Raw genomic sequence first — 13,413 nt, forward strand, 5'->3', positions numbered from 1 at the left:
CAAAAATTTGATAGCCTCATGAAAGTGGTTACAGATTGGCACAAATTATATGAAACTGTTCCCAAAAGAAACTATAAATATATCATGTATTATATATTTAAAATGTGGATTTTATGTATTAGGCAAGTTTCTAAATATTAAGAGGATTACATAGGTTTCTAATAGATTGGAAACATTAATTATTATTAGACAATCTTAATTAGGATTTCATAGGTTTTCCCTAAAACATAAAAGTTTGTCTTTTGGAAATGTTTAAATTGAGGAATAATTTCTACATCTTTGGAGAAAGCATTTCTTGTAAGGCATTAAATGTAATTTATTCTTAGCTTGCATCTTTATAGAGTATAATATCTTTAGAATGCAAATGCCAGGTGTTCTGACACTTTTAAGATTCTGTCTTGAAACTGACTTGGGAAGAAATCAAGCCTTCTGACTCAGTTTAACTACTGAATAGAGAATATTAATGCCAATTTTGCTAGTTCTTGTGATATCAGTTCATATCAGCAAAAAGTATATTAAAATATATGGATTAAGTAAAGTGGAATTCTGTATGACAGCTACTTAAAAATAATCTGAACAGATACATTTTAAAGATCTATCTTTGCTAATTATACATAAAACACCACATAAGATCTGAAAGGACTGTATTTAATTTTATGTCAGAAATGATGTTTAAAAATATACCGAATTAAATCATTGTTATGGGTTTAACATTCATACTTAAATGAAGTAGTTGGACTATCTGCCCCCTTAGCTCCTTTTGGGCTTTAGATTTAGTACCCTAAGATATTTTAACTCCATCTACTATTTCCAGAAAAGATTACTACATTGTGGTTATTCTTAATCTCACATGATTTTAACCCCTTTCCCCCTGCTCCAAAAAAATCTGAATTTTCACATTTTAAAATTAAAATAATTTATTTTTCAATTTGAAGGAGACTTCAAAATGAAATTAAACTAAGTGGCTTCTACTGATAAAAAGCTGAGGCTCAGACAGATGAAGGGACTTGACAATTATTAAAAGAGCTATGACTCTAAAACCCAGGTTTCTTCATGGGTCTAATTGTGTGTGTGTGTGTGTGTGTGTGTGTGTGTGTGTAGGTTGTAGGTGTGTGTAGTTTAGTTTGGGTTTTTAGGTTTGTTTTTTATTTTTTAATTCAGAAGAATGGAACTGATAGTAAGGAGAAAAGGGAGATGATGCTGAATTTTGCTTACATTTACACAATTTACATATTAGTGAAATCTAGACTTTTCTGTAAGAAATATTCTACTTTGTATGCAATCTATTGCTTATTTTATAACAATTTTTTGAGTGTTTCAATTATTTTAGTTACTTTTTATAAGTTCATAAAATTGGGATTTTCATGATTGATTTTTAAATAAAGACATAAAAGCATAGACAAGTTAATGACCTATCCAGTTGTGAAATCATTTTATTTTTTCATTTAAAAGTAATCATGTCTTGAAATAGAACACCTACCCTAGATTTCTACAGAGCACTTATTTCAGCCAGTCCGATAGATTTCTGCAGGTGTATGTTAGGATATTACTTAATAATAGACTTTATACGATAGAGCATTAAAAGCTCCAAAGTGGCAATGGTCTCCTAGAAGGAGCTCTTTGTAAAAAAAAAAAAAAAAAAATTCCCAGGCTTGCCAACAACTTCACCTGTTATATAAGTACTACTTTCCTTTATTAAATCCTCTAGAATGCTAAAAATAGAACCCTCTCTTTCGTGCAGATCCTTTATTCGTCAAACGATTCTTCCTGTGATACCCATTTAAACAATTTAGTTATTTTATATTTGCTGTAGAGTAGGGAAGAGGATATAGAAAAAGATCAGCTGTTTGTATGCATCAGCCCATTCTTGTGTTTTAGATTGGCATAAGTGAGAAAGGTGAATCTTATTTTAAAATATATTGAGGATATAGAATTCTAAGATTTGGGTAATAGGGTTCTAATGATTTTAGCTGGTGGGAATCCCAACAAATTTTATCACAGATAAAAATACATATTATGCTTTATAGATACATTATGCTTTTCACATACTTTTATCTCATTTACGCCTTTTAACAAATCTTTTAAGTTAAGTGACATATAGTGATTCAAGATCTAAGAGAAACTGAGAATTGAAAAGGACTTTTTTCTTGAGACAATCCTAACTAATAGGTACTTAGGTTTTTTTCTTCTAAGACTTTTACAGCATATAGGGGAAGCATTTATTCTTCTCATTTGTGCCTTGGGTACATTCTTCTGTAGGGGTAGAGGAAATGTTTCTTGTTTACCCCCTTCCATCTAATTTATCTTTCCCCTAAATACCCTATTTCACTTAACTCCTCTTAACTCACCTTCACTCTTGTGGCAGAAGAATATACCAGCTCTTGGGTAATTATTCATGAAAGAAGTCTAGAGATAAAATACCCTAGATAGACTTCAGTAATTATAAAACAAAAATTCCCCATGGAATCACTAGGTAGATTGATATTTTTATATTTTTTTAGCAAGACCATGTAATAGGGTCTTAAAATTTAAAGACTTGAAAGCTTTTTTTTTTTTCTTTCTTTTTTCATCAGTAGAATAAGAAATACAAACTTGTCCTTAGGTATGGCACCATATACTTCATTTTTTCTCACATTCTGAGCGTTAGTCTATTGAGCATTTTTTTAAAAAGACAAATTTTTTTAAAACATGCAGTTAAATTACTATCATCAAGCTTCATGAATTAAATCTTAGAATCACCATTCTCTAAGTTCTTAACTAAAATTTGGTAGTAACCAAAAAAATCCTCTTCCTTCCAGGTCATGGCTCTGCTTTAGGAGTGATTGAAAAACTGACAAAGCCACTTCTAATGAAAAATGTAGGCTTATCCTTATAATAGCAACTTAGACACCAATAGCCGGTTTTTAAACCTTGGGCAGGAGAGTTCTGGTGGAATAAGATCCTATTGTCAACAAAGCAAAAGCTTTTCCTGACAAAAAGAATAGGAACAGATAAATAAAAAAAGAGAAGAAAACAGAATTAGATTTGATGATTTCCGCCCCCCTCCCAAAAAAAAGTTTTTAATTATTTTCTTATTAAATAAAATGTTAACCAGTCAAATTATAAGTACAGAGCTAGGTTCAAAGAACAAATAAAGGCAAAAATAAACAGTATTTACTCTCCAGGAGTTTCCATTTTATCAGGAGAAACAAATACCTGTCTATAGTGATTGACAGCATGACCATAGTACGGTTTTGGACTAGGAGTCAGAAATATCTGGGTTTTGATTCTACCTCTGACACTTCATGATTGTGTGGGCAGATCCCTGTACATTTCTGTACCTGTTTTTCCTCATCTGAAAATTGAGAGATTTGGACTCCTGTGGTCTCAACTTTCCACCTCTAAACCCCATGGTAGATTTATTCAGAGGACAATGTACTTTCAGTAGTCTTGTATAGCAGGTAGCACTTGAGATGAGCTTTGAAGGAAGCCAATAGTCTAAGAGGTGGAGATGAGGCTGCACAGGGGAGAGGCTATGCAGAAGCACAGAGATGGGAGGTTTAACGTTATGTGAAAGGATTGACAAGGAGGACAATTTGGCTAGACCACAAAGTGTATGAAAGGGAATAATTTATAATAAACTTAGAACAGTACAATGAAGTTGGGTATGGGTCCTTTAAATACCAAATAGAGTTTATGATATGCATATCAATATATAAAAGTTGTATTTCAGGGGATTATTATAACCTGATAACTAAACTCAGTGATAGAAAGCTCCAGAGTTTTAACAAGTTGGTGTAGATAGAACATATTTCCTGACACATAATAGGCACTTAATAAATACTTGTTGGTTCACTTGATAGAAATAAAAAATTTCAGAAATATAACCAATAATGATATCTATTGGCAAGCCTGTATGTCATGCAACATAATGGCATGTATCTCCTAACCACTGATCAACCACTATTATATATATTTCTCTTCCATCTTGACTGAAATTATTATTCAGTTCCACACAGTTATCTCTTTTCAAATCATTAGTATAATGACTGATCAGTCACATCATTGTGTTGGGATTGTTGTTTTTTTAATCAAAAAAGCCATTATTTCTATCTAAAGAGAAAACTTGTTTTTTTTTCCATTGACCTTGAAAAATTTTTTGTTCTCTATTTTTAATAGTAGTAACTCAAGACTTTCAATTTAATGATTATTTGGCTTCAAAGGATCATTCCAAGTTGAGAGATCTAAAGTAGTATAAAGATAAAATGTAATATCAGAAGTAAATCATGTGTTAAAATATTTGAAGTCTAGTAAATCAGAAGTCTTGTTAAGTTGTTCTTCATATGCAATTAGTATCACCCATGAAGTCTGTTTTCCTTGCTATTTTTAAGAAATCTTTTTGAGGCTAAGGGTTTAAGAAAATAAACATATTCTTGTTCTCTTAGTTGTGTGTTTATTAAAAATTATTTTAGCTTACCCACTGTAGCTTTCCTGCAGCTGCTAAAATTATAAATAGGCTTCACAATTTTTTGTGTGTTTGAGATAAACCTGTTAGGACTTAACATTTCCAAATATATTATAGACAACTTTTCTCCCTGGCAACTATAATGAAATGTCTCTTCGTTAGTTGAAAAAGAAAAGAGTATATTATAAAGCTTTGGAAAGTAGCATTTTTATTAGTATTAATAAATGAAATATGGCAAAAATATACAAATACTATTCTAGTCCTAGGATAAGAAAGTGGTATAGAATGAGACCATGAGAAACTCACCCATTTGTTTTTATTTCTACAAAATGCTGATGATAATGGTGCATATCTGCCAGGATGATTGGTGGTGATGTGTTTTGATCTCAAAAAAAAGACATGGGCCCTTTAAATCAAATCTAGATTAAAAAAAAATAAAAAGGTTTTGTTTTCAGGATTTTAAAACATAATATACAAATGCTTGACAAATTAAGCAATTCATTTTTGTTACAATTAAAATTATTAATGTTACCTAATCTGTAGGAAACCTAATTTATGAAAATGTTGGTTTTATATAGTATGGTTAAATATAGTTTATATAATTTGGTTCATATAATTTGGTTAAATTAGATTAACAACTGACTTTTGATGAATACTAGTGGCCTCAATTTTTGTTGTTCCCCCAAGTCCTTTTAGGAACTCTCTTCTCTGGTACTACATTCTCTCCTTATTATTCTCATTTACTTCTATGATACTATTATTTTTTTAAAATTTAATATTTTATTTTTCCCCAGTTCCATGAAAAACAATTTTTTCATTGTTTTTAAAACTTTGAGTTCTAGATTTTTTTCCCCCTCTCCCCTCATTGGTACGTGTGAAAAGGTGCCTGTGAAATTATGCAGAACATTTCCATAGAAGTCCTGTTGCAAAAGAAAATGTAAATTCTACCACCAAAAAAATTTAAAAAAAAATAAAAGTTTAAAAAAAAAAACAACCTATGCTGTATTCAATACTGTATTCAAACACAATCCATTCTTTCTCTGGATACGAATAGCATTTTTCACAAGTCCTTCAGAGTAGACTTGAATCATTGTATTGCTGAGAATAGCAAAGTCATTCACAGCTTATCATCCCACAGCATTGCTATTACTCTGTACACAGTACATTTCATTTTGCATGAGCTGATGGAGGATTTTTTTTTTTAAGAGCCTAAATTTAAGAACCCTAAATGCTCATCATTTCTTGTATGATTATGACAATAATATTCATAACCATACATCACAGTTTATTCAGCCATTCCCCAATTGATGAGCAAGTTCTCAGTTTCTAATTCTTTATTCTGAGAAAAGAAGTGCTATAAATATTTTTTTACATGTAGATTCTTTTCCCTTTTTTTCCCCCCAATCTCTTTTGGGATATATACTTAGTGGTATTCAATCAATTCCCCTCTTGCCCTCCACTGTAAAAGCTTTTTCCTGCCTTTTTTTATGGCAGATAATTGACAGCATTATGTCTTTCCATTTTCCCTTCTCCCAGTATATTCCTCTCTTACCCCTTAATTTTTTTTTTTTTTTGATATTATCCCTTCATATTCAACTCACAGCTGGTCCCTCTGCCTATATATACTCCTCCTAACTGCTGTAATAATGAAAAAATTCTTAGGAATTACAAGTATCATCCTCCCATATCGGAATATAAACAGATTGACCTTATGATTTCCCTTTCCTGATTGCTCCCTTAAACTTGTCCTGAGACCTGTATTTGAAATTTCGTCAGACTTTCTAATCAGCTTTGGTCTTTTCATCATGAATGCTTGAAAGTTTTCTATTTCATTGAATATCCACCTTTTCCTCTGAAGGACCCTCAGGTTTGATAGGTGATTCTTGGTTGTAATCCTAGCTCCACTGCTCTAGAACAGGGGTCCTCAAACTACGGCCCATGGGCCAGATGCGGTGGCTGAGGACGTTTAACCCCGTCACCCAGGGCTATGACATTTCTTTATTTAAAGGCCCACAAAACAAAATTTTTGTTTTTACTCTAGTCCAGCCCTCCAACAGTCTGAGGGACAGTGAACTGGCCCCCTATTTAAAAAGTTTGAAGACCCCTGCTCTAGAATATCTTATTCTAAGCCTCTGATTCTTTAATTTAGTAGCTGCTTAATCTTGTGTTATCCTGTGGTTTTTATCATACTTGAATTGTTTCTTTCTGGATGGTTGCAATATTTTCTCCTTGATCTGGGAGTTTTGGAATTTGGCTATATTTCTGGGAGTTTTTGTTTTGGGATCTCTTTCAAGAGATAATTGGTGATTCTTTCCATTTGTATTTTATCCTCTGGTTCTAGAATAACAGAACAGTTTTCCTTGATAATTTCTTGAAACATAATATCTGGGGAAGCAATAAACTTTGAAAAAAAAAATTTATATCCAAAGGTTCTGATAAAGGCCTCATTTCTAAAATACTGAGAGAATTAACTCAATTTATAAGAATTAAAGCCATTCTCCCATTGATAAATGGTCAAAAGATATGAACAGACAATTTTTCAGATAAAGAAATTAAAACCATTTATAATCATGAAAAAATGCTCTAAATCATTATTGATCAGAGAAGTGCAAGTTAAGACAACTCTGAGATACCACTACACACCTCTCAGATTGACTAAGATGACAGGAAAAGATAATCACAACATAGTATTTTCACCTTTTTAAAAATTGCTTGCTTTTTTTCCCCCTTTTTGATCTGATTTTTCTTGTGCATCATGGTGATTGTGAAAATGCTTATAGAAGAATTGTATATGTTTAACATATATTGTATTACTTGCTGCCTGGGGGGGGGGGGTGGAAGAAAAATAATTTTATAATACAAGGTTTTGTTAGGGTGAATGTTGAAAATTATGTATATGTTTTGAAAATAAAAAGCTTTAATAAAGGGGAAACAACAACAAAGGATTAGGCTCCCTTTATGATCATGACTAATTTTAAAATTTAGAATTATTGGTACTATGAAGAAGATCCCCATTCCACTCTGGCTGTAAGTTCTAGGGTAATGCTCTTCCTTTTCCTGGGACTGTGAACCAGAATTGTGTCCTATATGTGAATATGGGCAAAGCAACAGTCCTGCCTCATTACTAGTAAAGGGTTCGCTTTCCAATCAGCCATTTGACTCCCTTACGTCCAGAAACTGCTGTTGCTGCTGTCACTGCTGTCGTTTCAGTGGTTCTCCAGGCCTACATCTGGTTTTCTGGACCTTCCCTCATACCCTATTGTGACAATATTTTCCTAATGAACTTCCAAGTCATCTTTGGCATCTGTAGGCTGAGAAGTCTGGTGCTGCTGCCACCTCTGATTTAGAGCCCCCAAGAGCTAATCTGTTCTGGGTTTGCCTGGATTGTGCCGATACAGCCTGCACCAAGACTGTGTTGCTCTCCCCCTCAGATACAAGACCTTTCCTGCCAGCTTTCCAAGTTGGGTCTTTGGCTGGAAAGTTGTTTGACTCCATCTTTTTCTGGGTTCTAATGCTTTAAAATGTCTTTAATCATTACTTAAAGGTATTTTAAGAGAATTTGGAGAGAGCTGGGGCAAGTCCCTGCCTTTACTCTGCCATTTTAACTCTACCTCTCCCTAATTCCATGATATTAGCTTATTTCTCCAGTGATTCCTCCTAAATATGCACCATCTTTGCATATGCTTCCATTCATGCTTAAGAACTGCATACCCAGGGATCTGTACAACACCTGACTCTACCTAGACTTTCCAGTAGCACTTTAAATGCAACAGTTCAGGTGATTTTTTTTCTCAACATCTTGCTCATCATTTTTGTGACAAAAAACTATTTTTGTCAGTGGGCCACCATTTGGCTATTCTCTAGTGTTCAAAATTTTAGCATTTAAAATTTTTCCTTCTCTCCACATTGTCAATTACCAAGTTCTGTCAATTTTTCTTCCATATCTTTTGCATACATCACTACATCATCACTACAACAACTGCAGTATAAATCCTAATTACCATTTGTATTAATGATTATAACAATTTCTAGCTTCACTAAATATGTCTATATTCTTATTCTCTCATTCTTTCTACACCTTTTCTATTTTGTACTTCTGCCAGATTTATCACTTATTTTTACATCTGAACATTTCATTCATCTGCTCAAAAATTTTTACTGGCTCTTCTTTGTCTCTCAGGTTTCAGAATTCTAGAATTCCATTTTACCCTTCCAGTCTTTTTTTAATCTGTTTCCTCATGTATAATGTATACTTACTTCTTCCAAAGTGAACTGCTCTTTCTTTGCTTCTGTACATGCTGTTTGTCTAAGCCTCTTAATACCCCTTGCTCTCCTTTCTATCTGTTGAAATGCTCCTTGTCATTTAAAGCCCAATTCAAATATTACCTCCTCTAATAAGCCTTCCCAGATCTCCAAGTCAATCATTATCATTTATTTCCCATCTAGTACTTTGTACTCTTTTGGAAATACTACAAAGAGAATAACTTCTGAGCACAAGAAGACAGTGCTTCTGTAATTTTTTTATGTCTCTAACACCTAATACAATAATCTATACAGAATAAACTAATGTTGAAATTGCTGGAGGAATATAAAGTGAAGGATCCTTTCTAAGTAATGAGACTTCATCATACCCAAATAAAACTATTTTAAGATAGCAGTTAAATTTAGAAAGAATAACTTATATAAGTAAATCATGGTGGATGCTATTATTAAGGAAGTAGAGGAAGATTTATAAGAAAAAATATTTTCTAACTGTGAGCTAATCCTGAATTCTTACATATGGACACGTGCCTTCCCTTCTGAATTCAAGTATTTCTGTGCTCTAGAATGTTCTATAGATGCTTATCATATGGAGTTTTTCCCTTTTTTATTCTATATATAACACAGATCTGACTTACATCGCTAAAAACATCTTGCAAGAATGATTTAAATTGAATTTTTAAAATTAGAATGTAGTGATCTCAGTTCAGTCTTTTAGTATATTTTAATCTCTTTAAACATGGATACTTCAATACTTGAGAGTACTGGTATTTTATTGGTATGAGTATTCCACTGAAGATTGAAGCCTCTCTTTGCATTAGTAGGTGGTCTTTGGGAGTTGATATAGGGGAAAAAACATCAAAACCTACAGCTAATCTGGTGATAAGTGTTTCCAAACTTAATGAAACTCTTGGTCCTCAGACTATAGCTATATAGACTTCAGTGGACCTCTACTCAATAGCCTTTTTAACTCTTCAGTCTTTGCAATTGTGTCTGACTCCTTATAACTCCAATTGGGATTTTCTTGGCAAAGACACTGACATAGTTGCCGCTTCCTTATACAATTCTTTAATTAGAGAGAGAAATAAAGAAATAGAATTAAAATGGAAGTGAAGAAGGCACCAAAGAGATTTTATCTTTAGAGTTTTACCTAAAGCCTACCTTTCAGAATGTATATAGGAAGAGATCTTCTCTTTAAGGAAACCTCTTTAAGGAATGAGAAATATTCTACAGTCCACTATGTTAGAGATCCTAGAGCAGCAGAGATTTATTATTATTATTTATTATTAGCTCTTAGTTTTAAAATGCTTATACCATGATATAGTTAAACATAATCATTTTATATTTAACATAAATTTAATTTAAATTATATTTAACTTAATCTTTATTTTCATTAACTTCTAGCTGAAATTGAACATATCTTTCAATTTAAAAATATTATTCTAAGATAATAATTAGCAGAAGAGGTATATAGGTTTCATCAGATTAGATTGCCAGGGAGTCAGTCCTAAAAAAGGTTTTAGACAGACTCCTAGAGTCTGCAATACAGCATAAAAGTCCAATATTTGATGAAATTTAGTACTATATAAGTTCTCCTATAGGGTCTAAGTGGCAAGAAGAAAAAAAGAAAGAAATTCATTTCAAGAAACTTTTTGAGTCTTAACTGCTTTTTCTTTTCTTTTTCTTTTTTTTTTTTTTCCATTTTTAAAGTATGAGGTAAATAAATAAGCAAATCTCTACTTTAAAAAAAAAATCAAAGAAGGGACTTCTGAAATTAATAGGTCTGTTGAAGAAATGGGTTCAGGAAAGTACAAAACCGTGATCAGATGGAGCTGTTGATGACAATAGAAAGGGAGAACCAAAAAAGAAAAGAATGGGGTGACAAGGGACTTTACCTTCAATCTAAGGACTGGCAGGAACCTCTGCCTTCGTTCTTTACTTACAGTTAGTTATTGGCCAACAGGTGCTAGTTTTAAGTCAAGTAGAATTTCCTGAACCTTCTGTAACAACAGATGTATTCTTGGTGAATCCGTTTTGATAGTTGAAGACATTTTCCCACAAAAACATCATTATGCATCAGAATAGCTACTTACCATAGCTACCTACCAGTAATAGTTTGTCTTGGTTTTTGGACCAAGACTGATTTTGCTAATATAAAAAATTCTCAATAAGGACATTCCCTCTGCCAATGGAAATGGGTACTTGCTCTGAAACTTATAGCCTTAACGTTGCCTGCCCAGGTGATTTAAGTTAATTTACCCAGTTATAGTCAGTATGTGATAGAGGCAAGAATTGAACCTGCCAGATCTTCCTTATAACCAGGTCCACTTTCTATTAACCATGTAATAGTGTTTTCACATCTATAAACAGCTATGCTTCGTATATATGGTTGATTAATTGAACTTTTAGAGACACTTCTATGATGTTGCCATGTATAACTCATAAACAGCAGTAAGCTAGACCTGATTCAGGATAGTCTGATTCTTGTGTTCATAATTACAATGAAATGATACTTTGATCATGTAATAATTAGCAAATTTGGGTTTCATTAGCCATAGCAGACAAAGGATATTTACCACATAGTGTCTGTCTCAGTCTCGGCAATATTGTTCTGTTGATATGAAGAAAGAACTACTCTTACCTCTTCTTGAGTTGATTTTTGAACTTAAGATGCTTGAAAGTTATGGCAGTGGACCAAGTATTAGTGCCCTAAGTTAATTAAGTCTGAAGGATGGCTTTGGTATCCTTTAAGAAAAAAACTAAACCAACCTCCATGACAGATATTGTTTAACCACACTCCAACTATTAATAGTCAGATCATAAGGTCTTCTGGAATACTACTCCAGATTCTGCTGCTTACCACTCTGTACAAATCAAACATCACAAAGGGCATTTTTACTTCACAGATCCATGGGATCTTTTCTTTACCATACTATGCTAAGCCAAGTACTCCAATACTTTCCTATCCTTTGGCTGGGGCTGGGGCTGGGGCTGGGACTGGGGTCTGCTGTGATTCCACACCTACCCCTCATCTCCTCTCAGTCAAGAGATGAGCAGTATACTTCATCTTTAGCAGGATATTAACACAGTAAAAATGTGAAGTTCTTCTAAACATATCTCCACATCTATTGTGCTGCATAAGAAAATCAGATCAAAAAGGGAGAAAAAATGATAAAGAAAAAAATAAGCTAGCAGACAACAAAAAAGGTAAAAATACTATGTTGTGCTCCACATTCAAGCCCCACAGTCCTCTCTCTTCAGTATAGATGGCTCTCTCCATCACAAGTCCCTTGGAATTGGTCTGAATCAGCCATTGTTGAAAAGTGCCAAGTCCATCACAGTTGATTCGTCACATAATCTTATCGCTGCTATGTACAATGTTCTCTTGGTTCTACTCACTTCACTTAGTGTCAGTTGATTTAAGTCTTTGCAGTCTTTTCTGAAATCATCCTGCTAATCATTTCTTATAGAACAATAATATTCCATTACAGTTATATACCATAACTTATTCAGCCATTCCCCAACTGATGGGCATCCACTCACTTTCCAGTTTCTTGCTGCTACAAAAAAAGGCTGCGAAAAACATTTTTGCACATATGGGTGGAACATAATTCTTTTAAGACAAAGAACATTTTTATCTCATTTGCTGAATCACCTCAACTTACTTTTTTTTTAAATTAATTTTCAATAAAAATCTATTTTCTTTCCTATCTACTCTCCCTTCAAGTGAAAAATAAAGAAAAACAAAAGCCATATAATTTATGCATCTACTCACCTTCCTTTGCATTTCTCTCCTTTGCTGAGACCATTTAATGATTGTCAATTGTTGTAAGGTAGATCCTATACTGGCTAGTCTAATGCTTGTTGTTCAGAATCAGATTGCAGTTTCACAGGCTAGAGTGTCTTAATAGTCTTAATGGTCAACTTTTTGACTTAGGCTATCAGGAAGCTAGTTCAAATGCTTAATTATGCCTTAGACCCCTTAATCAATTCATTGTTGAGGACAAGTTTATTACTGTTTAAGAAAAAATAACCAATTCTACATGGTAGAAATTGTTGCTAACACAATAACATTTTTTTCCTGTGGAGAATATTTCTGAATTTAAATCAATTTACAGAAGATTGGAATACTAACTTGTAATAAATCTCTTACTGCTATACCATTCATTCTACATAAGGTACTTTATGATGACTGGAGAGAACAGAAAAGTTCAAATTATAGTGAAGAAAGACTAAAGAAACTTTAGGTACACCTCAGAAATATGGTGGATTTAGTTCCAAACCATTTCAATAAAGCGAATAATAATTTTTTTTTGTTTCTCAGTGCATTTAAAAATTAGATTTATACTATATTGTAATCTATTAAGTGTGTGATAATATTATACCAAAAATATACATATCATAATTTTAAAATGCCTCATTGCTTAAAAAGAAGAAAAAGAAAAATGCTGGCAATCATCTGAGCCTTCAGCAAGTTATAATCTTTTTTTCTGGTGGTGGTTTGTTTTCATATTGGTTGCTGCTAAATGATCAGGGCCATGGTTGCTGTGGCAATTTCTTGAAATAAAAGAAGAGTGAAGTTATTAATTGGCCTGATTTTAATATTGTTTTGTCTCAGAATAGAGAAGCCTGAGGAAAGGGAGATTTGAAACTTAGTATAGCATTCAAAGCACACATTTATCAACTAAGTTTACTTTTATATGGGTGCT

At 32.9% G+C, this 13,413-nt stretch overlaps 1 protein-coding gene and 1 long non-coding RNA gene across 11 annotated transcripts in view; one reads left to right on the forward strand and one right to left on the reverse strand.

Annotated features, from left to right (window-relative positions):
- The window catches only part of R3HDM1 (R3H domain containing 1), a 172,508-nt gene that overhangs the window by 56,114 nt on the left and 102,981 nt on the right, over positions 1–13,413 (forward strand). The gene's annotated exons all lie outside the window — the stretch shown is intronic.
- LOC116422410 lies at positions 4,744–11,845 on the reverse strand. 2 transcript variants are annotated; one of them, XR_004233027.1, is made up of 3 exons: positions 11,281–11,845; positions 9,866–9,955; positions 4,744–4,863 (listed from the first exon to the last, which is right to left on the reverse strand). It is a non-coding gene; the product is annotated as an uncharacterized LOC116422410 (long non-coding RNA). The 2 variants fall into 2 exon arrangements; XR_004233026.1 differs by having other exon boundaries at positions 11,346–11,842.

Source organism: Sarcophilus harrisii, chromosome 3, assembly GCF_902635505.1.
Source record: "Sarcophilus harrisii chromosome 3, mSarHar1.11, whole genome shotgun sequence".
Lineage (NCBI taxonomy): Eukaryota > Metazoa > Chordata > Mammalia > Dasyuromorphia > Dasyuridae > Sarcophilus > Sarcophilus harrisii.